Here is a 26,954-nt window from a genome sequence, read left to right as displayed (position 1 = left end):
TTGCTATGTTAAGTTCCTGTAGCATGTTGATTGCTTGCTCTGAACATTGCTACCTGATGCTGTTTCAGCCATGTCCACTAATTTCACTAAGTCTGTGAACCTGATAACTTTTCCATTCTTACCATGCTTGTTTGAACCTGTTATGGTGTGATCTAGCCGTAGCTCAGTGTTCATCTTTTGTCAAGCATCTCCTGTAGATTTCTGCCATATGCTTTGTTGCTATGTTGGAGTGCTGTAGCATAGTTTTGGGTAGAGCCGGGAGACGAGTTCGTGAACGAGGAACCTGTTGAGTACGCTTACGAGGATAAAGCTTTCGACAACTCTGAGAACCTTGCAGGCAAGATGACCATACCCTCGAAATCACTTCTATCTTTGCTTTGCTAGTTGTTCGTTCTATTGCCATGCTGCGCTACCAACCACTTGCTATATCATGCCTCCCATATTGCCATTTCAAGCCTCTAACCATCCTTTCCTAGCAAACCGTTGTTTGGCTAAGTTACCGCTTTTGCTCAGCCCTTCTTATAGCGTTGCTAGTTGCAGGTGAAGTTGAAGTTGGTTCCATGTTGGAACATGGATATTTTGGAATATCACAATATTTATTATTTAATTAATGTATCTATATATTTGGTAAAGGGTGGAAGGCTCGGCCTTATGCCTGGTGTTTTGTTCCACTCTTGCCGCCCTAGTTTCCGTCATACCGGTATTATGTTCCTTGAGTTTGCGTTCCTTACGCGGTTGGGTGATTTATGGGACCCCCTTGACAGTTCGCCTTGAATAAAACTCCTCCAGCAAGGCCCAACCTTGGTTTTACCATTTGCCACCTAAGCCTTTTTCCCTTGGGTTTTCGCGAGCCCGAGGGTCATCTTTATTTAAACCCCCGGGCCAGTGCTCCTCCGAGTGTTGGTCCAAACTAGAGCACCGTGCGGGACCGTCCCTTGGCAACTTGGGTTACGTTGGTACATGTACGCTTAGCTTATCCGGTGTGCCCTGAGAACGAGATTTGTCGGCACAGCGGGTGGTCTTGCTGGTCTTGTTTTACCATTGTCAAAATGTCTTGTAAACCGGGATTCCGAGACTTATCGGGTCTTCTCAGGAGAAGGTTTATCCTTCGTTGACCATGAGAGCTTATAATGGGCTAAGTTGGGACACCCCTGCAGGGTATTATCTATCGAAAGCCGTGCCCGCGGTTATGAGGCAGATGGGAATTTGGTAATGTCCGGTTGTAGAGAACTTGTCACTTGACTTAATTAAAATTCATCAACCGTGTGTGTAGCCGTGATGGTATCTTCTCGGCGGAGTCCGGGAAGTGAACACGGTTTGAGTTATGCATGAACGTAAGTAGTTTCAGGATCACTTCTTGATCACTTCTAGCTTCGCGACCGTTGCTTTGCTTCTCTTCTCGCTCTCTTTTGCGTACGTTAGCTACCATATATGCTTAGTGCCTGCTGCAGCTCCACCTCATTACACCATCCTGTCCTATAAGCTTAAATAGTCTTGATCTCGCGGGTGTGAGATTGCTGAGTCCTCGTGACTCACAGATTCTACCAAAACAGTTGCAGGTGCCGACGATGCCAGTGCAGATGACGCAACCGAGCTCAAGTGGGAGTTCAATGAGGAACGTGGTTGTTACTATGTTTCGTTTCCTGATGATCAGCAGTGGAGCCCAGTTGGGACGATCGGGGATCTAGCATTTGGTGTTATCTTATTTTCATTTGGATTTGACCATAGTCGGTCTATGTGTGGATTTTGGATGATGTATGAATTATATTTATGTATTGTGTGAAGTGGCAATTGTAAGCCAACTCTCGTTATCCCATTCTTGTTCATTACATGGGATTGTGTGAAGATGACCCTTCTTGCGACAAAACCACAATGCGGTTATGCCTCTAAGTCGTGCCTCGACACGTGGGAGATATAGCCGCATCGTGGGCGTTACAACGTCGACTTCCCGGCTCCTCGGGTCATGTACCTCCGTCGCGGATGGAAGAAATTCGCTCGCATCCACAGCCTGACGGCGGGGCTCGTCCTCTACTTCAAATTAATGGAGGACGGACTGCTCTCTGTCAAGGTCTTTGGAGACTTCGGGACTCGCCTGAAGTGCTGCGTGGAGAGCTCCTCCGATGGAGATTCCGACGATGGAAGCTCTTCCTCGAGCGAAAGTGACGAGGAGGACAGCGAGGCAGATGACGGGGACGAGTCCGACTTGGCGTCGGACGCCCCGCGCCTGGGCGGGTGCAGCAGCAGCAGCATCTGCACCTGGCCGCTCCTCCGGCAGAGTTTTGTCGGGGGTGGGGCCAGCTCCTTGAACTCCTCGGGGCCGCCTCCTTGGGCGGCTAGTGTCAGGAGGCTGCGGAAGAGGAAGAGGGCGGGCGGCAAGGCCGTCAACTCGGAGTACGCGGACACCGACGCCTTCATCGCGTATTGCCGGTCCTGCCGCCTCGTCTTCCAGCTCCTTTCCCGATACCTTCATCACCGGCCCACCCGTGGGCGGCCACCGAGGTGTTCTCTTGGTGCTTTCTGCTGCTCGTAGCTCGCCAAGGCGCCCCTTTTGCCCTTTCGCCTCCTTGACCTGCCTCCTGACGAGAGGGACAAGAAAGGGATCACGGGCATCTTATCTCTTTTTTAGTCTGTAAGCCTTTGGGCCTTGTTAAATTTAAAGCTTGTAATCCCCCTTGCTCATGTTTTTCATTCCGTACGGATTGTACCTGTGTGGGATGCTTTTAATGAAAAGGGATGTTTGCCGGGTTTTTCGTTCGTGGGTAGACCCCACGACAAGGAGCGAATCCTTGTTACAATTTAAGATAAACGTTTTCACCCGGCAATAGGCCTTGCCACCCCCCACTTCGCTCGACCATTCTCGCGCCCTTGGTAGAGGCAGGGATGAAGCGGGCTTAGGCTCCTCGTTCTACTTCCTTGCCACCGCGACTACAACCAAATCCGGGCCCAGGAGATAATCCTTGGGTATAGAAAAGGGGAGCACGGTGGCCTAGAAATAAAACGAGGTTTCACATATCCCAGTTCTGTTCCGAAATGCATGATAGAGGATGAAAGACTTATCTGGATCTGCAGCCCCCGGCAACCTTGTCTTGCCGCGGTTGGATCCTTGTGCTTGCAGCCCCCGGCAACTCTGGTTTGCCGGGGTTGGGACGCCGGTCCGTTTCCTTTCTTCCAAGTAGCTCAGCAGAAGTGCTCATGTGCCCTGCAAACCAAAGGAGGACAGAAAAGAAACAGATAGACGCGCACTCGACCTCTAGGCTAGGGGTTAGTCGCCGCTAAGCACTATCAACCCTAACCAAGGAAGAGACTCGACCTAGCATGCATGCTATAACTTAGGGCGCCAGCGCTTCATTTATTTATGCTCAGGGTCTGCGCCTGGCTTTGTACGAAGGGTTACATGCCTTGCCGGCAAAGCTTGTACAAAAGGTGGCTTGCCGGGAGGCCCGGCAAGCTGCGCCTTATGGGTAAAACTTGCGAAGATGCTCGATGTTCTAGGAGTTGCTCACTAGGACAGCATCTTCGATCTCCAGCTGGACTGCGCCGGGCCTAGTGACTCGTATTACCCGATAAGGGCCTTCCCACTTCGGCGTCAACTTGTTGGAATTCTTGGCCGACTGAACGCGCCGAAGAACAAGGTCGCCTTCCTCAAAGCTTCGGGCATGAACCTTGCGGCTATGGTAGCGGTGCAAGGCTTGCTGGTAGCGTGCTGCTCTCATAGCCGCCCGAAGACGATCTTCCTCAAGGAGTGTCGCGTCATCTTGGCACAACTGCTCTTGCTCAAGCTCGTCATAAGTGAGCACTCGAGGTGACCCGTATATGAGTTCCGTGGGGAGAATTGCTTCTGCCCCGTATACCAGGGCAAAAGTGTCTGGCTGGTGGCTCGATTTGGCGTCGTCCTGATCGACCAAAGAACCGCTGGCAATTCATCAATCCAGTGCCTTCCGCTCTTGCGCAGCTTGTCAAAGGTCTTCATCCTCAGGCCTCGCAACACTTCAGCATTTGCCCTCTCCGCTTGACCGTTGCTCCGTGGGTGTTCCACAGAAGCAAAACAGACCTTGCTACCGAGGTCTTGAATGTGTTGCATGAAGGTGTGGCTTGTGAACTGCGTGCCGTTGTCGGTGATGACTCTGTTTGGCAGACCAAAACGGCTGACCAGTCCCTTGAAGAACTTGACGGCTGACTGAGCAGTCACCTTTCTCACTGCTTCCACTTCCGGCAACTTTGTGAACTTGTCGATTGCAACGTACAAGTACTCAAGCCCCCAACAACGCGGGGGAAAGGGCCCAGTATATCGAGCCCCCAGACCGAGAATGGCCAAGAGAGAGGGATTGTTTGAAGGGCTTGAGTTGGTTGATGAAGTTTCTTTGAATGGAACTGACATGCTTCACACTTGGTTACTAGTGCCGTCGCATCCTGGAGGGCGGTGGGCCAGAAGAAACCTTGTCGGAACGCCTTTTCGGCAAGGGCCCTTGACCCTATGTGGGAGCCACATATGCCTCCATGTATCTCTGCCAACAGCTCCAGTCCTTCCTCCCGGGGGATGCACTTCAGTTTCACACCGTTCGGCCTTCTCTTGTACAGGAGGTCATCGACGAACTGGTACAGGGCGGACCGACGGGCTTCTTTCTCCGCTTCTTCCTGCTCCTCAGGTAGCTCCCCTGTTTGGAGGAATTGGACGGTATGCTGCGTCCATGCCGGAGCCTGGGGCTCGACGGCAAGGACCAAAGGCATCTCTTCCGCCATGGGAGCGACTGTCTCTACGGCCAGGGCTTGATGCCCTGCCAGAGCCAGTTGCTCTTGGGCAGGCCCAGCATCTGCGGCAGCACCCTTGCCGGCAGCCCCAGGGGGCTCGATAGGAAAGTACTTGCCGGGACCTGACTTCCTTTGCTTGTTCTGCCCCGTTGATGGCTTGACGGATGGTTGAGTTAACCGGAGCAAAAAGGTACCTGGTTCCACAGGTAGCTTGAATGCAGCACGCTTTGACAGGTAATCGGCGATGTCGTTCTCCACTCGGGGGACGTGCTCCGCTTGGATACCGTCAAAGCATTCCTCCAGCTTCCTCACCTCATCTACGTAGGCCTCCATCAATGGGCTCTGGTAATCCTTGTTGACCTTCCTAACAACAAGCTGCGAGTCACCCCTGACGATGAGCTTCTTAACCCCGAGGTCTGCCGCGATCCTGAGACCGGCAAGCAATCCCTCGTACTCAGCAGTGTTGTTGGTGGACATCTCCCTGGGGAAGTGCATCTAGATCACATACTTGAGGTGCTCTCCCGTGGGCGCGACGAGCAGCACACCGGCACCGGCGCCTTGCAGCGAGAAAGCCCCATCAAAGTACATGATCTAGTCGCGGTCTGCTTCTTTGCCGGGGAGAGTGGTATCCTGGATTTCTTCATCGGGCGTTGAGGTCCATTCTACAATGAACTCCGCCAAGACTCTGCTCTAGATTGTCGAGGTACTTTCAAACTTCAAACCAAAACTTGATAACTCCAAGGGCCATTCCACAATCCTTCCGGTTGCATCTGGGTTATGCAATATCCGTTGCAACGGGAGGCAGGTGACGACAGTGATCTCGTGGGCTTGGAAGTAATGACGCAGCTTCCTCGAGGCCATAAGGAGGCCGAAGAGCAATTTCTGCACACCGGAGTACCTCGATCTAGCTCCCTGCAAGAGGGAGCTGACAAAGTAAACCGGGTGTTGCATCATCTTCTTCTTCTGCACCACCTCACTCGACCGCGCGGGCACTGCCTTGGCGACATCAGACTCTGCCGGGGGCCTCGCCTTGCCGGCACCAGGCCCTGCTGGGGGAATCTTTGGCTTGCCATCCGCTGGTTCTACCGCCGTCACTGCCTCTTCGTCGACCTCCCTCTACGCCACCAGTGCAGCGCTGACCACTTGATTCATCGCCGCCAGATACAGCAGCAACGGCTCTTGTGGTTTAGGCGCAACCAGTATTGGCATGGAGGAAAGGTATTTCTTCAGATCCTGCAACGCTGCCGTGGCTTCTTGGGTCCACTCCATTGGGTCTGCCTTCTTCAAGATTTGGAAGAAAGGAAGGGCGCGCTCGGCGGACTTGGAGATGAATCGGCTCATGGCGGCGACGCAGCCGGTGAGCCGACGCACATCCTTGATCCGCTTGGGCGCCTCAATCTGCTCAATACCCTTGATTTTGTCTGGGTTTGCCTCGATCGCACGCTGCGACACAAAGAACCCGAGAAGCTTTCCGGACGGAATGCCAAACACACACTTCTCAGGATTCAGCTTGAGGTTGATCTTGCGCAAGGTGGCAAATGTCTCTTCCAGATCTTGCACAAGAGTTGCCCCGTCCTTGGTTTTGACCACTATGTCATCCATGTATGCCTCCATATTTCTATGGAGCTGAGGTTCAAAACCAATTTGAACTGCTCTTGCAAATGTCGAGCCAGCACTCTTCAACCCGAAAGGCATCCGTAAAAAGCAATACATACCACATGGGGTGATGAATGCTGTCTTTTCTTCATCCTCTCTTGTCATGAAGATTTGGTGGTAGCCCGAGTAGGTGTCGAGGAATGATAACAGATGACACCCGGCCGTGGAGTCAACAATCTGGTTGATGCGCGACAACGGGAAGGGGTCCTTAGGACAAGCCTTATTGATATCTATGTAATCCATACACAGCCTCCACTTCCCATTCCCCTTGCGCACCACTACCGGATTGGCCAACCACGTCGGGTGGAGCACTCCTCTCACCAAACCTGCCGCTTCCAACTTCCTGATCTCCTCTGTGATGAACTCCTGCCTCTCCAGAGCCTGCTTTCTGACCTTCTGCTTGACGGGCCGCGCATGAGGGCAGACAGCTAGGTGGTGCTCAATCACCTCCCTGGGAACACCGGGGATGTCGAATGCTTGCCACACAAACACGTCGACATTCGCTCGCAGGAAGGTGACGAGCGCACCTTCCTATTTGCTGTCGAGGGTGGAGCCTATGGTGAAGGCCCCTCCCGTGCCATCCTCCCTGACGGACACCTTCTTGGCCTACGGCGGCTCAGCTCTGGATTTCTTGCTCTTGCCGGTAGAGCTCTCTGGCACGTCCTCGATGGTGGCACAACACTCCGAGGAGGTGTGCTTGCCGGAGTGGGTGCGAGAGGTCTTACTGGGCTTCTTCTTCCCTTCCGGGCCTTCAGCGGCAGGAGCAGGTGCCTTGACGGCAGCTGCTGCAACTGCTTCCCGGTAGAGTCGGTCGGCGCAAATCAGCGCGTCCTTCTTGTCGGAGGGGACGGAGATGATGGTCAACGGCCCGGGCATCTTTAGCATCTTTAGCAGCGGAACTTGGCTAGTGCCGGGCGACCGAGGATCCCGTTGTAGGGCAAGGGGATCTCGGCTACATCGAAGGTGATCCTCTTCGTCCTGTAGTTCAGCTCTCCTCCAAACGTCATGGGCAGTGTGACCTTCCCCTTTGGCTGGCTCCTCCCCGGATTGACCCCTTGAAACGTGCCCGTTTCCTCGAGGTCTCCATCAGGAATTTGCAGCCTCTTGATTACGACAGGTGAGATCAAGTTCAGGCCAGCCCCGCCGTCAACCAACATCTTGTTCACCTTGAGGTTGCGTATCGTTGGTGAGACCAACAATGGCAAACACCCGACCGTGGTTGTGCGGTCAGGGTGGTCCTTGGCGTCAAAGATGAGGGGCGTGCTGGACCACTCTAGCTGCTTCTGAGCGTCGAACGACGGCTCCGCTACCGTAATCTCACGCGCCCACTGCTTGAGCTGGCAGTGAGAAGTATGCAGCGAGGCACCACCATCGACGCACATGGCCTCCGTAGCCTTCTGGAACTCTTGCTCACCGGACTCGTCGTCCTCGTCGCGATCATCGTCTTCTTATTTCTTGTCACGGCCCCGGGCAGGCCTCTCTTGCTTGTTGTCCTTGCCACGGCGGCTTCCTTGGCCGCCACGCTTCTTGCCGGATCCCTCGGCACCGTCTCGACCTTTCTCCTTGTCCCGCCTCTCGTACTTAGATTTTTGCTTCTTAGCAAGCAGCTCGACTTGTCGGCAGTTCTGGAGGTCGTGGCCCTTGGTGCGGTGGATCTTGCAGTATTGCTTGCCGGAGCTTCCTGGCTTGTCGGTAGCCGCCAAGGCCCGGCAGGCGGTGCACCCGGCAATCTTCTTGCCGGGGGCGTCTGCCTTGACCTTCTTGGTAGCTCCGGTGTCGTCAGATCCTTCAACGACAAGCACGGCCTTGCCTTTGCGTTTCCTATTGCGACGCCGACCCTTCTTCATCGGGGTGACGGCGTCTTCGTCGGTAGAGTCGGTTTCCGCACCGGCGTCTTCGCCGGGGTACTTCCTTCCCTCTTCAGCCCGGGTGCACCTATCGGCCAGAACATAGAGCTCGGCCACATCCTTAACCTTGGTCATCGCCAGCTCTTCGTGCATCTTGCGGTTGCGCACGTTCTGATGGAACGCGCTGATCACAGCGGCGGATGAACGTCGGGGATGTTGTACTGCACCCGGCTGAATCTTTGGATGTACTTGCGCAGGGTTTCCCCTTCCTTTTGGGGAATGATATGCAGATCACTGGCCTGGCCATGAGCTTGGTGGGCTCCTGTGAAGGCGCCAACGAACTCATGGCACAGATCCGACCAAGAAGAAATGGAATCCGCTGGCAAGTGCATCAACCAAGACATAACATTGGGCTTCAGTGCCAGCGGGAAATAATTGGCAAGCACCTTGTCGTCGCGAGCTCCGGCAGCCTGCATCGCGATGGTGTAGATGCTGAGGAACTCGGATGGATGGGTCTTGCCAGTGTACTTCTCGCCGACGTCAGGCTTGAACGTGCGGTGGGACGACCACTGGAACTGCCGCAGCTCACGGGTAAAGGCCGGGCAGCCCACCTCGGAAGGTAGGCTGCCGGAGCCCCCCGGTGCTGGGCGCTCCATAGCGGGTCTCACCCGCTTGTCCGACTAGTGGCGTGTATCGCGCCAGTGCGCGATGGTGGTCCGAGCATCTTCATGAGATCGTTCTCGAAGAACTTGGCGCTGGTCGCGGAGGGTCCGCGGGTCGGACGACGCTATGGAGATGTTATCACAAGCGTCGTCACGATGGGCAGATGCCCGCGGCGGTTGGCGAGGAGGAGGAGAGTGCACCATGGCCGCAGCTCCCCCGGTCCTCCCAGCGCCAGCACGTGGCGGCTCGGTGGAGAGCCATCCCGAGGGCCCCGCCGGTCGCGGATTGTCTTTGTTGGCGACGACGACGAGGCTCCGGATGGTGGCCCTCCACTCGTCGAGCTTCTCTGCAGCAGGAGGGAAGTCGAGGAGCAGCTGCGCGCGCCAAAGCTTCTGCTGGCGTGGGCGGCGGTGACAGTTGCGTGGATCGCGGCGCGCTTCGACTTCTAACTGTGTTAGAAGGAGCTCCGTTATGACCCAGCGGCTGCGTGCCATTTCCGCCAGCACTTCGGCGGACATGCTGAACCCCTTCATCCCGCGGATGACGCACAGTGCTCTTCCCACGGCGGTGCCCAGGGTCACCAGCGTGGTGACGCTGCTCGGCGCGCACACCATGGGAAGAGCGCGCAGTGGTCGCCGGTGTGGGCGTCTTGGAGGTCGCTGCGCCGCCCGGAGGTGGCACAATGACACCCCTGGAGGGTGCCACGCCGCCTGCGGGGGGCCCAGCTCTGTCTTTGGATCTAGCGACGTGCGCGAACAACGCCGCTCGCCAGGCTCTGACTGCCAGGGAGATGCTGGTGCTTGCGGCCCGCGGCCTGGGTCCTGTCCGCGACCGGTCCACTGCTCGTCCGCACCGGCGCGGGCCGTTCGGCTCCCAACGAGCCGATCGCCGTGGCCGTCTTCTTCTTGGGAGCCATGGCGACGAAGGGCTGCTAGGCTAACTACTAGACCAGATTCTCACAATTGCGCCCCCTACCTAGCGCGCCAAAGATGTCGGTGTGGAACGACACCTATGGGATCACAAGAATCCCTACTACTGTTGTCGGGACGCAGGGTTGCAAGAAGAGCAGGATCAGTAGTCAGCACAAGGATCGTTTACCCAGGTTCGGGCCGCGAGGATGCGTAAAACCCTAGACCTGCTTTGGTGGTTGTATTTCAGAGAGTTCTTGAGCTCTGGAACTAGCTGTGGTGAGTGTGCGGTTCCAAAGAGCTGAATCCTTCTCCAGTATGCCATGGGCCTCCTTTTATAGTCGAAAGGGGCTGCCACAGTGGCACACAGGAGGTGGAAAGGCGCACAGTGCTATGAGCTTATCGGTCGTATTACAGGACAAGACACATTTAATGCATAGCTTAGGTGTCCCCTTGCTTTATCGGGGACGGGGGCGAGGCCCGTCCCGCCCGTCGCCGCTCCTCCTTGGTTCGACACGCGCCTTGGCCAGTGACGCGTGCGGCACCATGTAGGCAGGCAGGCAGCTGAGGTGGCGCGGTGGTAGGGTCTTCACGAAGATCTGCATGCCGCCACGCAGGCGCATGCTGAGTTGTCCTAGAAGCTGCATGTTGCCACGCAGGTGCCTGCCCAGCTGGTTGGGTTGGCAGCTGCATGCGAACGGCGGTGGAAACTTGGTTGGTGCGGGCCCGACGGTGGTCCCGCTGGCGTCCTCGGTGAGGGCCTTGCCGGGTGGCCCGACAAGGGTCTTGCCGGGGCGCGCTGTCGTCCCCGGCAAGGATCTTGCCGGGGGTCTTGTGGTTCCTCTCGGCAAGGATCTTGCCGAGGATCGCTGTCTTCTAATCCTCATCTGATCTTGAATATGTCTTCACAAAGATCTGCATGCCACCATAGAGGTGCCTCCCGTGGGCTCAAGGGTGGCTCGCTCTGTTGGTGTGGGGCGAGCTGCCCCGGCAAGGGTCTTGCCGGGGCTGCTGAGGCTGCCCCGGCAAGAGTCTTGCCGGGGGAACCTGCTTCGTCCCTCCGCTCTTTGTGGTCTTGGCCTTGGCGTTGCTCTGGTTATCTTGGGCTTCGGTCTTACCTTAGCTCACCTCCCCTGTTCTACTTGGTGTGACCGTGGGCGCGGCTCCGACTACCCATGCATAGGTAAAGGGGTACAAAAGCGCGCCCCTCCTTTTGTACACCGACATCTACCTCCGCAGCCTTTAGCATTGCAAAGAGCTCGGGAATCATCTTATCCATCCCTTGCATGTTATAGTTCATCACAAAGCTCTTGTAGCTTGGTGGCAGTGATTGAAGAATTCTGTCAATGACGCTATCATCTGGAAGATTAACTCCCAATTGAATCAAGTGATTGTTATACCCAGACATTCTGAGTATATGCTCACTTACAGAACTATTCTCCTCCATCTTACAGCTGTAGAACTTATTGGAGACTTCATATCTCTCAATCCGGGCATTTGCTTGAAATATTAACTTCAACTCCTGAAACATCTCATATGCTCCATGACGTTCAAAACGTCGTTGAAGTCCCGGTTCTAAGCCGTAAAGCATGGCACACTGAACTATCGAGTAGTCATCAGCTTTGCTCTGCCAGACGTTCATAACATCTGGTGTTGCTCCTGCAGCAGGTCTGGCACCTAGCGGTGCTTCCAGGACGTAATTTTTCTGTGCAGCAATGAGGATAATCCTCAAGTTACGGACCCAGTCCGTGTAATTGCTACCATCATCTTTCAACTTTGCTTTCTCAAGGAACGCATTAAAATTCAACGAAACAACAGCACGGGCCATCTATCTACAATCAACATAGACAAGCAAAATACTATCAGGTACTAAGTTCATGATAAATTTAAGTTCAATTAATCATATTACTTAAGAACTCCCACTTAGATAGACATCCCTCTAATCCTCTAAGTGATCACGTGATCCAAATCAACTAAACAATGTCCGATCATCACGTGAGATGGAGTAGTTTCAATGGTGAACATCACTATGTTGATCATATCTACTATATGATTCAGGCTCGACCTTTCGGTCTCAGTGTTCCGAGGCCATATCTGCATATGCTAGGCTCGTCAAGTTTAACCTGAGTATTCCGCGTGTGCAACTATTTTGCACCCGTTGTATTTGAATGTAGAGCCTATCACACCCGATCATCACGTGGTGTCTCAGCACGAAGAACTTTCACAACGGTGCATACTCAGGGAGAACATTTATACCTTGATAATTTAGTGAGAGATCATCTTAGAATGCTACCGTCAATCAAAGCAAGATAAGATGCATAAAAGATAAACATCACATGGAATCAATATAAGTGATATGATATGGCCATCATCATCTTGTGCTTGTGATCTCCATCTCCGAAGCACCGTCATGATCACCATCGTCACTGGCGCGACACCTTGATCTCCATCATAGCATCGTTGTTGTCTCGCCAACTTATGCTTCTACGACTATCGCTACCACTTAGTGATAAAGTAAAGCATTATAGGGCGTTTGCATTGCATACAATAAATCGACAACCATATGGCTCCTGCAGTTGCCGATAACTCGGTTACGAAACATGATCATCTCATACAATAAAATATAGCATCATGCCTTGACCATATCACATCACAACATGCCCTGCAAAAACAAGTTAGACGTCCTCTACTTTGTTGTTGCAAGTTTTACGTGGCTGCTACGGGCTGAGCAAGAACTGTTCTTACCTACGCATCAAAACCACAACGATAGTTTGTCAAGTTAGTGTTGTTTTAACCTTCTCAAGGACCGGGCGTAGCCACACTCGGTTCAACTAAAGTTGGAGAAACTGACACCCGCCAGCCACCTGTGTGCAAAGCACGTTGGTAGAACCAGTCTCGCGTAAGCGTACGCGTAATGTTGGTCCGGGCCGCTTCATCCAACAATACCGCCGAACCAAAGTATGACATGCTGGTAAGCAGTATGACTTATATCGCCCACAACTCACTTGTGTTCTACATGTGCATATAACATCTACGCATAAAACCTGGCTCTGATGCTACTGTTGGGGAACGTAGTAATTTCAAAAAAATTCCTACGCACACACAGGATCATGGTGATGCATAGCAACGAGAGGGGAGAGTGTTGTCCACGTACCCTCGTAGACCGAAAGCGGAAGCGTTAGCACAACGTGGTTGATGTAGCCGTACGTCTTCACGATCCGACCGATCAAGTACCGAACGGACGGCACCTCCGAGTTCAGCACACGCTCAGCTCGATGACGTCCCTCGAACTCCGATCCAGCTGAGCTTTGAGGGAGAGTTCCGTGAGCACGACACCGTGGTGACGACGATGATGTTCTACCAACGCAGGGCTTCGCCTAAGCACTGCTACGATATTATCGAGGTGGATTATGGTGGAGGGGGCACCGCACACGGCTAAGAGATCAAGAGATCAATTGTTGTGTCTATGGGGTGCCCCCTCCTCCGTATATAAAGGAGGGGAGGAACGGGGGCCGGCCAAGGGGAGGAGGCGCACCCAAGGGGGGCAATCCTACTCCAAGTAGGTTTTCCCCCCTTTCCTATTCCAACTAAGAGAAGGGGGAAGGAGGAGGTGGAGAGAAGGAAGGAGAAGGGGGCCGCCGCCCCCTTCCCTTTCCCAATTCGGATTGGGGCAAGGGGGCCGCGCCCCCCTCCCCTAGTCCTATTCGGACTCCCCTTGGGGGGGGGGCGCCACCTCCTGGCTACTTCCCTCTCTTTCCCCTAAGGCCCATTACTTCCCCGGGGGGTTCCGGTAACCCCTCCAGCACTCCGGTTTTACCCGAAACTATCCGGAACACTTCCGGTGTCCGAACAACATGGTCCAATATATCAATCTTTATGTCTCGACCATTTCGAGACTCCTCGTCATATCCGTGATCTCATCTGGGACTCCGAATAACCTTCGGTACATCAAATCACATAACTCATAATACAAATCGTCATCGAACGTTAAGCGTGCGGACCCTACGGGTTCGAGAACTATGTAGACATGACCGAGACACATCCCCGGTCAATAATAAATAGCGGAACATGGATGCTCATATTTATTCTACGAAGATCTTTATTGGTCAAACCGCATAACAACATACGTTGTTCCCTTTGTCATCGGTATGTTACTTGCCCGAGATTCGATCGTCGGTATCCACATACCTAGTTCAATCTCGTTACCGGAAAGTCTCTTTACTCGTTCCGTAATGCATCATCCCGCAACTAACTCATTAGTCACATTGCTTGCAAGGCTTATAGTGATGATCATTACCGAGAGGGCCCAGAGATACCTCTCTGATACACGGAGTGACAAATCCTAATCTCGATCTATGCCAACTCAACAAACACCATCGGAGACACCTGTAGAGCATCTTTATAATCACCCAGTTATGTGTGATGTTTGATAGCACACTAACTGTTCCTCTGGTATTCGGGAGTTGCATAATATCATAGTCATAGGAACATGTATAAGTCATGAAGAAAGCAATAGCAATAAACTAAACGATCATAGTGCTAAGCTAACGGATGGGTCTTGTCCATCACATCATTCTCTAATGACGTGATCCCGTTGATCAAATGACACATGTCTATGGCTAGGAAACTTAACCATCTTTGGTAAACGAACTAGTCAAGTAGAGGCATACTAGGGACACTCTGTTTGTCTATGTATTCACACATGTACTAAGTTTCTGGTTAATACAATTCTAGCATGAATAATAAACATTTATCATGATATAAGGAAATATAAATAACAACTTTATTATTGCCTCTAGGGCATATTTCCTTCAGTCTCCCACTTGCACTAGAGTCAATAATCTAGATTACATAGTAATGATTCTAACACCCATGGAGTCTTGGTGCTGATCATGTTTTGCTCGTGAGAGAGGCTTAGTCAACGGGTCTGCAATATTCAGATCCATATGTATCTTGCAAATCTCTATGTCTCCCTCCTTGACTTGATCGCGGATGGAATTGAAGCGTCTCTTGATGTGTTTGGTTCTCTTGTGAAATCTGGATTCCTTCGGCAAGGCTATTGCTCCAGTATTGTCACAAAAGATTTTAATTGGACCCGATGCACTAGGTATGACACCTAGATCGGATATGAACTCCTTCATCCAGACTTCTTCATTTGCTGCTTCCGAAGCAGCTATGTACTCTGCTTCACACGTAGATCCCACCACGACGCTTTGCTTGGAACTGCACCAACTGACAGCTCCACCGTTCAATATAAATATGTATCCGGTTTGTGACTTAGAGTCATCCGGATCAGTGTCAAAGCTTGCATCGACGTAACCATTTACGACGAGCTCTTTGTCACCTCCATAAACGAGAAACATATCCTTAGTACTCTTCAGGTATTTCAGGATGTTCTTAACCGTTGTCCAGTGAACCACTCCTGGATTACTTTGGTACCTCCCTGCTAAATTAATAGCAAGGCACACATCAGGTCTGGTACACAGCATTGCATACATGATAGAACCTATGGCTGATGTTGGGGAACGTAGTATTTCAATTTTTTTTGCCTACGATCATGAAAGATCTATCTAGGAGAAGCATAGCAACGAGCGGGGAGAGTGTGTCCACGTACCCTCATAGACCGAAAGTGGAAGAGTTTAGTAACGCGGTTGATGTAGTCGAACGTCTTCGCGATCCAACTGATCAAGTACCAAACGCATGGCACCTCTGCGATCTGCACACGTTCAGCTCGGTGACGTCCCTCGAACTCTTGATCCAGTTGAGGCCGAGGGAGAGTTCCATTAGCATGACGGCGTGGTGACGGTGATGATAAAGTTACCGGCGGAGGGCTTCGCCTAAGCACTACGATGATATGACCGAGGTGTGTAACTGTGGAGGGGGGCACCGCACACGGCTAAGAGATTGTCTGTTGTGCCTTTGGGGTGTCCCTGCCCCCGTATATAAAGGAGGGGAGGAGGAGGCCGGCCAACAAGGGGCGCGTCAGGGAGAGGGGAGTCCTACTAGGACTCCAGTCCTAGTAGGATTCGGCCCCACCCTTTTTTCCTTCTACCGGAGGGGGAAAAGGGGAAGGAGAGGGAGTAGGAGAAGGAAATGGGGGGGTGTAGGATTGAAATTATGTCTAGAGGGGGGTGATTAGACTACTTGACCAAATAAAAATATAACCTTTTCCCAATTTTAAGTCTTGGCAGATTTTAGCAACTTTGCACAAGTGAAGCAATCAACCTACACATGCAATTCTAAGAGTATAGCAGCGGAATGTAAAACAATTGCACATGAAGGTAAAGGGAGGAGTTTGAGAGGGAAAACGCAATGAAGACACGAAGATTTTTTATCCGTGGTTCCGATAGGTGGTGCTATCGTACATCCACATTGATGGAGACTTCAACCCACGAAGGGTAACGATTGCGCGAGTCCACGGAGGGATCCACCCATGAAGGGTCCATGAAGAAGAAACCTTGTCTATCCCACCATGGCCATCGCCCACGAAGGACTTGCCTCACTAGGGTACAAACTCCTTGGTTCAACTCCACAATCTTAATGGAGGCTCCCAAGTGACACCTAACCAATCTAGGAGACACCACTCTCCAAAAGGTAATAGATGGTGTGTTGATGATGAACTCCTTGCTCTTGTGCTTCAAATGATAGTCTCCCCAACACTCACCTCTCTCTCATAGGATTGGATTTGGTGGAAAGATGATTTGAGTGGAAAGCAACTTGGGGATGGCTAGAGATCAATATTTATGTGGTTGGAATGGAAGATCTTGATCTCAACACAAGTGTAGGTGGTTCTCTCTTAGAAAATGTATGTTGGAAGTGTAGGCATGTTCTGATGGCTCTCTCCACGAATGAAGAGTGGGTGGAGGGGTATATATATCCTCCACACAAAATCTAACCATTACACACCATTTACCAAACTTGGTGAGACCGAATCGGAAAGCCCGGTCGGACCGATTCAGTTCAAAATGTGAACGTTAGGATTTTCGGTGGGACCGACATGTCAACTCGGTGGGACCGGTTTCATTAGGGTTAGGGCAAAACGTAATCTCGGTGAGGCCGATTACACAAACTCGGTGCGACCGATTTTGGTAATAGGCTAACCAGAGAGTTGGTCAGGCAAACTCGATGGGACCGATTCGCTCATCTTGGTTAGACAGAAATGTTACGAAGGGGAAACAGAGAGTTTGCATTGAGAACTCAGTGGGACCGATCGCTCATCTCCGTTAGACCGAAACGTTACGAAGGGAAACAGAGAGTTTGCAATCCCATCTCAGTGAGATCGAGATCCCTATCGGTGAGACCGAAGTGACTAGGGTTTGTGGCAGTGGCTATATCAAGAGAACTCGGTGGCGCCAGATAGAAAGTTTTGGTGGGGCCGAGTTTGACTTTTGGATTGGGACATATATGGATAAGAGAAAGTAGTTGAGGGCTTTGGAGCATATCACTAAGCACTTTGAGCAAGAAACCCATTAAGCAACACCTCATCCCCTTTTAATAGTATTGGCTTTCCTATGGACTCAATGTGATCTTGGATCACTAAAATGAAAATGTAGAGTCTTGAGCTTTAGAGCTTGAGCCAATATTTTGTCCTTAGCATTTTGAGGGGTCCACATTCCTAATCCATGCCATGCCAATCATTGAACTTTCCTGAAATATTCATCTTGAAATAGCATTAGTTCAATGAGCTATATGTTGTTAATAATTACCAAAACCACCCATGGATAGTTGCACTTTCAATCTCCCCCTTTTTGGTAACTGATGACAACATATAGATCAAAGCTTCAACAAATGATAATAAGATTGAAATACATCGTCGCTTTGAGAAGTATGTGATAAGCAAGAGCTCCCCCTAAATTTGTGCATTATTTAAGATTTCCTTTTGAATGCAAATGCACAATCGATTAGGATCATGAGTTACTCTTCCATGTCACATACAACTTGGTGGAGTGCTTAAAACGATATAACTTAAAAACATGCACTCATCACCAAGCAAAGTGAATGATCATATAGGATATAAATGATAATAGCATCCAAGCAAACATTAAAGTAGCATATGATCAAACACATGATCAAACAAGTATCTCACACAAGGACATAAAGTATAAATCAAGCGCATAATAAAGTTCAACCAAAAACAAGAGAGACAAAAAGGCAAAACACTCTCTCTCTAAGCCTATGATCTATACATATTTCTCCCCCTTTGGCAACAAGTTACCAAAAATTTTGAAAATGCATAGTGCTATGCATCTCTCAGGCTTGGTCTTCGGGAGGTGGTGTAGAGAGAACTCCAAGGACAAAGGCATCTGTTGAAGTAGATGGAGCTGGTGGAGTGGCTGCTGGAGGTGGCACTGAGGCTGTGGCTGCTGGTGCTGATGCTGTAGCTCTAGTATCTAGTGTGGGCACTGCAGCAGACCTCTGACCTCTAGGCACTCGCTGAAAAGCATCTGTGGTAGCCTTCCCCTTCTTCTCTTCTGCTTCCTCCTGAAGCTGCTCAACTAATGTTTGTATCTCAGTAACCTTCAGATCAAGATCATAAATTTTTTGTCTCTATGATCCTCTCCAAGCTCTCCTGATTCTGAGTCAGGGTGGCCAAGCCCTTCTCAATCCTCAAAGTTGATTGGATCAAATATGCCAACTGATCTTGCTTGCTCTTCAGGAAAACTTGAGATGCTTCCTCGACATTTGGCATCTTGGCAGCTTTCTATTCCTTTGCTTTAGCTCTCTTCTCTAGTGCTTGCACTGAAGATGGTTCCTCCTCATTCATCACAACTGCGTTGTCCTCAAATTCAGGGTATAGGGGTAGATGCTCCTTGTCCAACAAATATGTTCCTTTGCCCATCTTAGAGTTGATGAGCTCCTAAATATGTGGAGCATACCCACAACTTCTCTTTTGGTCAGCAGCAGTCCTCTTGATTGTTTCTACAATCAGACTCATGACCTTGAAATTCTGAGGGACATAAAAAATGTGCAGCAAGTTGATTGAGTGTCCTCGAATCATCTTATGATCTCCTGACTTGGGTAGCAAAGTGTGCCTTAGGATGATGTTGATGGTAGGCAGACCAGACAGCAAGTAGTGTACAGATCCAAGCTTGTGTGTCTCCAAAGCTCTATCAGGGATCTCTCTGTACATGTGTGCCATATAGTTGTGGTCTTTCTTCTTTTTGGCATACACATCGAAGTCATCTTCTTCATCTTCTGGAGCATTTATCAGCTTGGCCCATTCTTCTATAGTGGATTGGTACCTAGTACCTTCAGACATCCATACCATCCTTCCACCTGGATAGAAGTGAGCTGTGGAATAAAACTGCATGATTAGCTCATCATTCCACTTGGTGAGCTTCTGGGCAACAAATTGGTCAACTCCACATGCTTTGAAACTGTCATATACTCCTGGAAGTGTTCTTATTTCTCCTTGATGTACTCCTAGTCAACCCATCTCATGTCACACACAATGGGCTTCTTGTCAAGAAAAATAGTTTCATAGAAGTCTTGCTGTTCCTTTGTGTGGAACCTGTAATCAACTGCAGTCCTTCTCCTCACAACATAGGGATCAGACTGTCTCCAAAGTCTCAATCCAGCATCCTTTCTGATGTGCATGTCCTCAGCTACTGGATGAGCATCATTATGGTCTGGAATCTTGGGTTTCAAATTTCTCAAAATAAGAGACTCATCATCCTCTTCTCTAGCTTGAGGCACCGGGGCCTTGTTCTTCTCTTCTGCAGGAATGCTCCTGGTGTCCCTCTTGGGTGCAGACTTCTGAGCTTGAGCTGTTGCTTTGGGAGCATTCTTGGGCTTAGATGTTGCAGCCCCTGACTTAATAGCATCTCCCATAAGCTTCTGAGCTTTGGGAGCTGGAGCAACATCCTCTTCTCCTTCCTCTTCAGAATCTCTCATCATGGAGGGCTTGCCAATGACTCTGGCAATAGTCTTCCTAACCCTCTCCTTTCTCTTCTTGCCATCTCCAGCCTCTTTGTGTTCAAGGGTGAACTCCATTGTTTCTTCTACAATAGCTTTCCTAGGCTTGGAAGTTGGCACTCTCTAGGTAGGTGCCTTCTTATGCATGCCAGGCTTTATTCCAGCAGCTGTGCCATGCTCCTTTTTTAGCACCTTCTTCTTTGATGTTGCTTCATCCTCAGTAGCCGCATAGTCCTCATCCTCTGAGTCTGAGGTTCTCTTCTTCCTAGTTCTGGTGGCTGCCTTGGGCAAGTTGCTTAGTGTGCTCCTGCTGCCATCATCATAGCTTCTTGAGGGGCTAGTGCCCTCACTCATGTGCACTTGTTCTTCAGATTTGTTCTGACTGTCACTCTGGTCAGACATCTTGGCAAACACACTGACAGCAGACCCTATGAATAGATGTAGATGAGGTAGAATGGATGAGCATCACAAAGTGCTGAGGTTTTGCAAAATAGATGACTCAAAAGCTTAGTTTTAGTTCTCCACAGAAAGCATTTCGGAGCTACCGATTTGTTGAACTCGGTGATACCGAAGCAATTTTTGGAGCCTAAACTAGTGAACTCGGTCAGACTGAGTCCCATTTCGGTGGCACCGAGATTGCTAGGGTTTCACAGAGTCTCAAACTCGGTCACACCGATTTGCAGTTTTCGTTTAGACCGAAAAGCACATGTGCAATGGCCTACGACAAATCGGGGAGACCGATTTCTACAACTCGGTCGGTCCGAGATGAGTTCGGCAGAGACCTAACCCTAAATTTTCAAATCAATTCTAATCTAAGGATGTTTTCTTCTAGACAGATTGTTTGCATACGTGGTAAAGATCATGGCAAAGCAATGTGCTATGAATTGGAGTTGGGAAATAGCACAAAAAGTCGAACCCATACCCTAGTTCGGCGGGAGTTCGCTACGGCGACAATGGTGGAGCAGAATGCCGTTGACGGCGATGGAGACCAGCGGCGGGAGGTCGCTGGCGGCGAGGAGATGATCCGGAGACCCGAGGAGGCAGAGCAGGACACGCGCGGGGTGAAGGGTTTTGGAGAAATTTCCAAAATTCAACCCGTCGGTATATATATCCCAACCCTGTCGGTGTGACCGAGTGGAACAACTCGGTGGCACCGAGATGCAGAATCGCAAGCGGTTACTGCAACTCGGTGTGACCGAAAATTTCAAATCGATTGCACCGAGACTGAAAACCTAGATCAACTAAGTGAACTAGGTGTGACCGAAGTGGATGACTCGGTCATACCGAAATACACAAAGAGGTTTTGGAAGTTTAAGTCTATGACGAATCGGGGACTCCGAGTGCTCCTCACAGAGAGTGGTTTGAATTTGACTTGATCAAACTTTGTGATGTAGCATGAATAGAGTTTGAGACGAGAAGAGCATAGATAGCTAGAGGAAGTACTTAGGCATTCTTTTCCATCCACTTGGCAAAAGAGAAAAAATCCAAACAATCAAAACAACAAGTGGATGTCCTTGAATGAGTAAGATATGCATCCAACATGCTCACACAATAAAATGGCAAATGAGATATGTGACAAAGCATGCACAAACACTCTAGCATCTATCAAGCAATTGGCGATGACTAGGTCATCTATATATGAGTATATTGACTTAGGAGTCAAATGAGAACATTTGATCATAGGTCATACTCATCGTTTAAGCACAAGTGGGGTTACCACTTTTAGATAAAGCATTGTTTTGTTCACATCATTGGAGTTGCTTTAGCTCAATTGATTAGAGTAAAGCTCCCCCTAGATGTGATATCCCCCCTTAGAGGGATGAACTAACCTTGGGTTTTGTCGATGATGACTTCATGTAGATGTTGAAGATGTGGACGCTCAATGTTGATGTGGATCATTCGGAGCAATCCATTGGAGTGAGTTGCACTTTCAATACCTACACGTGTTAGTCCCACAAGAAACAAACAAGGATATCCATAGACATAGAGTGATGTACACACAAGATGATGTCCATGAAAGCATTAGGTTACCTTGTCCCTTGTCTTACCAACAAGAGGGTTTGTGACTCCTTGAACTAGTGCATGATGTGAAGGTTGTTTGCACTTGTCCTTGCCAAAATGATATGAGTGAAGTTTGTTGGTGGAGTCACCCTCAAGAACTCTCTAGTTCTTCTTCTTCGGGATCCACATCATCTTGATGGGAATCCTTGGGGTCGTAGTTGTACTTGATGAAGTAGAACTTGATGTAGTCTTGGGAACCCACTTGACCAAGGCCTTGGGAGCTTCTTCAAATGCATCAATCTCTTCTTGAAGCTTATCCTTGCCTTTTTGCTTGTGGTCTTGTGGTGGAAGATCATCTTGAGCTTGTGTCCCTTGGAACGAAGTAGGATCATACTTCTCTTGTTGAGGAACAAACTTCGTCTTGGGGTATTGATCTTCTTCCCACTCAACTCCATTGGCATTGAACTTTCGTTCAAAACCAACACCTTGATTCTTCCGGTGCCTTCCTTGCTTGCGTACAATTTCCTCAAATTGCTTACTTCCGGCAAGGCTCTTGTAAACACCTTTCTCTATAATCCCCTTCAATAAGCTATTTTCTTGCTCAAGTGTAACTTGGCTAAGAGAATCATTAGTGGAATCAAGAGAACTACTAGAAGCAACAATATTGGATTTAGCATGATTATTTTTACTACTAGAAGAAGAATCTTTCTTGTTCTTGTTGCTAGATTTAACTTGTGGCATGTAAGTTGACAAGAGTAAACGCTTGGCAATGTAAGAAGAACTTTTCTTGCGAAGATCATCATTGATTGCCTTTAAAAACTCATGCTCTTGCTCAAGGTTGAGCTTCTCAAAGCGTAGCTTTTCATGAGTCTTTAAAAGTTCTCGATGATCTTCCAAGGTAGTTTCATGAGCTATCTTAAGAGTGTTTAGTTCTTTAGTTAGATGCTCAATCTCCTTATCTTGATTAGCAGGATTAATAGAAAGTTCATCATAGTTTTCATCACTAGAGTTGTCAACAAGTAAATCATCATCACCTAGCAAATCATCTTCATCACTATTGAAATCAACATACTCGGGGTGTGATACCTTTGGACCTTTAGCCATGAAGCATCTTCCAATTCCTTCATTTGGTGAGTCAAATATGTCGTAGGAGTTGGTTGACACAAGTGCTAGACCGGCAACACCTTCATCTTGAGTATATTCGGAGTCGGAGTGATAACTTCTTTCGGAGTGATTGTCGGAGTCGGAGCCGGATACCCATTCACCAACATGAGCTTGATGTCTTTGTTTTGTGTAGCTCCTTGATGATTTGTCCTTATTTTTCGAATCCTTGCTTCTCCAAGAGGTTCTTTGTTCATAACGATCATCTCTACTCCTTCTCTCTCTTGGTGGTGATTCTTATCTCCTACTTCTCCTTTGGGAGAATCTTCTCTTCTTTTGTAGGGAGCCGTACACTCATTGGAATAGTGTCCGGGTCTTCCACAATTGTAGCAATTATGCTCACGACTAGAAGATCTTTTGTCATTGTAGGACCTTGACTTGGAACTTCTTTCCTTGCTTCTACTCTTGTAGAATTTGTTGAAGTTCTTCATCATTAGGCTCAATTCTTCATTGAAGGTTTGTTTCTCACTCGATGATGTGGGTGCATCACATGAGGCTTTGTAAGCACCACTTGACTTGTTGTGAAGCTCTTCCTTATCCTTGAGTGACATCTCATGAGCAACAATTCTTCCAATGACTTCTGTAGGCTTGAGATCTTTGGAATTGGGAATCATTTGGATCAGTGTGCACACAGTATCATATTTTCCATCCAAGGCTCTTAGGATCTTCTTGATGATGAATCTATCGGTCATCTCTTCACTTCCTAAGCCGGCAATCTCATTTGTGATGAGAGCAAGCCTAGAGTACATTTGAGCGACACCTTCACCATCCTTCATTTTGAACTTGTCAAGTTGACTTTGAAGCACATCCAATTTGGATTCCTTGACAGAGTCGGTACCTTCGTGCATATCAATCAAAGTATCCCAAATTTCCTTTGCATTCTCAAGACGGCTGATTTTGTTGAATTCTTCGGGGCACAATCCGCTGAAGAGGATATCACAAGCTTGAGCATTGTATTGCAGCATCTTCAACTCTTCTACGGTAGCTTCACGGTTCATTTCTCTCCCATCAAAGAATTCACCTTGCAAGCAAATACACATAATAGCCCAAACGGCGGGGTTATGTCCAAGAATATACATTTTCATTTTATGCTTCCAACTAGCAAAATTAGTACCATCAAAGTAAGGACCTCTACGGTGATAATTTCCCTTGCTAGGCGCCATACTCTCCTAGGTTGTGAAACCAAGGCTATGACCACCAAAATCTATGGAAATCAAGGCAAATGGAGACCGTAGCTCTGATACCACTTGTAGGATCAAAAGTATGTCTAGAGGGGGGGGCGATTAGACTACTTGACCAAATAAAAATATAACCTTTTCCCAATTTGAAGTCTTGGCAGATTTTAGCAACTTTGCACAAGTGAAGCAATCAACCTACACATGCAATTCTAAGAGTATAGCAGCGGAATGTAAGACAATTGCACATGAAGGTAAAGGAAGGAGTTTGAGAGGGCAAATGCAATGAAGACACAGAGATTTTTTATCCGTGGTTCCGATAGGTGGTGCTATTGTACATCCACGTTGATGGAGACTTCAACCCACGAAGGGTAACGATTGCGCGAGTCCACGGAAGGCTCCACCCACGAAGGGTCCACGAAGAAGCAACCTTGTCTATCCCACCATGGCCATCGCCCACGAAGGACTTGCCTCACTAGGTAGATCTTCACGAAGTAGGCGATCTCCTTGCCCGTACATACTCCTTGGTTCAACTCCACAATCTTAACGGAGGCTCCCAAGTGACACCTAACCAATCTAGGAGACACCACTCTCCAAAATGTAATAGATGGTGTGTTGATGATGAACTCCTTGCTCTTGTGGTTCAAATGATAGTCTCCCCAACACTCAACTCTCTCTCATAGGATTGGATTTGGTGGAAAGATGATTTGAGTGGAAAGCAACTTGGGATGGCTAGAGATCAAGATTTATGTGGTTGGAATGGAAGATCTTGATCTCAACACAAGTGTAGGTGGTTCCCTCTCAGAAAATGTATGTTGGAAGTGTAGGCATGTTCTGATGGCTCTCTCCATGAATGAAGAGTGGGTGGAGGGGTATATATAGCCTCCACACAAAATCTAACCATTACACACAATTTACCAAACTCGATGATACCGAATCGGAAAACCCGGTCGGACTGATTCAGTTCAAAATGTGACGTTAGGATTTTCGGTGGGACCGACATGTCAACTCGGTGGGACCGATTTCATTAGGGTTAGGGCAAAACTTAATCTCGGTGAGGCCGATTACACAAACTCGGTGGGACCGATTTTGATAATAGGCTAACCAGAGAGTTGGTCAGGCAAACTCGATGGGACCGATTCGCCCATCTCGGTTAGACCGAAACGTTACGAAGGGGAAACAGAGAGTTTGCATTGAGAACTCAGTGGGACCGATCGCTCATCTCGGTTAGACCGAAACATTACGAAGGGAAATAGAGAGTTTGCAATCCCATCTTGGTGAGACCGAGATCCCTATCGGTGAGACCAAAGTGACTAGGGTTTGTGGCAGTGGCCATATCAAGAGAACTCGGTGGCGCCGGATAGAAAGTTTCGGTGGGGCCGAGTTTTACTTTTGGATTGGGACATATGTGGATAAGAGAAAGTGGTTGAGGGCTTTGGAGCATATCACTAAGCACTTTGAGCAAGAAACCCATTAAGCAACACCTCATCCCCTTTTAATAGTATTGGCTTTCCTATGGACTCAATGTGATCTTGGATCACTAAAATGAAAATGTAGAGTCTTGAGCTTTAGAGCTTGAGCCAATCTTTTGTCCTTAGCATTTTGAGGGGTCCACATTCCTAATCCATGCCATGCCAATCATTGAACTTTCCTGAAATATTCATCTTGAAATAGCATTAGTTCAATGAGCTATATGTTGTTAATAATTATCAAAACTACCCAGGGATAGTTGCACTTTCAGGGTGGCGCCCCCTTCCCAAGTACAATTCGGCCTCCTCCCTTGTGGGCTGGTTAGCCTCCCTCCTATGGCCCATAAGGCCCATATCTTTCCCCGGGGGGTTCCGATAACCTCCGGGTACTCCGAAAAAATGCCCGAATCACTCGAAACCATTCCGATGTCCGAATGCAACCTTCCAATATATGAATCTTTACCTCTCAACCATTTCGAGGCTCCTCGTCATGTCCATGGTCTCATCTGGGACTCCTAACAAACTTCGGTACATCAAATCACATAACTCATAATACAAATCATCATCGAACGTGAAGCGTGCGGACCCTACGGGTTCGAGAACTATGTAGACATGACCGAGACACATCTCCGGTCAATATCCAATAGCGGAACCTGGATGCTCATATTGGCTCCTACATATTCTACGAAGATCTTTATCGGTCAAACCGCATAACAACATACGTTGTTCCCTTTCGGTATGTTACTTGCCCGAGATTCGATCTTTGGTATCAGCATACCTAGTTCAATCTCGTTACCGACAAGTCTCTTTACTCGTTCCATAATGCATCATCCCGCAACTAACTCATTGGTCACATTGCTTGCAAGGCTTATAGTGATGATCATTACCGAGAGGGCCCAGAGATACCTCTCCGATACACGGAGTGACAAATCCTAATCTCGATCTATGCCAACTCAACAAACACCATCGGAGACACCTGTAGAGCATCTTTATAATCACCCAGTTACGTTGTGACGTTTGATAGCACACAAGGTGTTCCTCCGGTATTCAGGAGGTGCATAATCTCATAGTCAAAGGAACATGTATATGCCATGAAGAAAGCAATATCAATAAAACTAAACGACCATTATGCTAAGCTAACGGATGTGTCTTGTCCATCACATCATTCTCTAATGATGTGATCCCGTTCATCAAATGACAACACATGTTTATGGCTAGGAAACTTAACCATCTTTGATTAACGAGCTAGTCAAGTAGAGGCATACTAGGGACACTTTGTTTTGTCTATGTATTCACACATGTATCAAGTTTCCGGTTAATACAATTCTAGCATGAATAATAAACATTTATCATCATATAGGGAAATATAAATAACAACTTTATTATTGCCTCTAAGGCATATTTCCTTTA

Source organism: Triticum aestivum, chromosome 2D (genome assembly GCF_018294505.1).
Source record: "Triticum aestivum cultivar Chinese Spring chromosome 2D, IWGSC CS RefSeq v2.1, whole genome shotgun sequence".
Lineage (NCBI taxonomy): Eukaryota > Viridiplantae > Streptophyta > Magnoliopsida > Poales > Poaceae > Triticum > Triticum aestivum.
Note: the sequence above shows the minus strand (reverse complement) of the source record.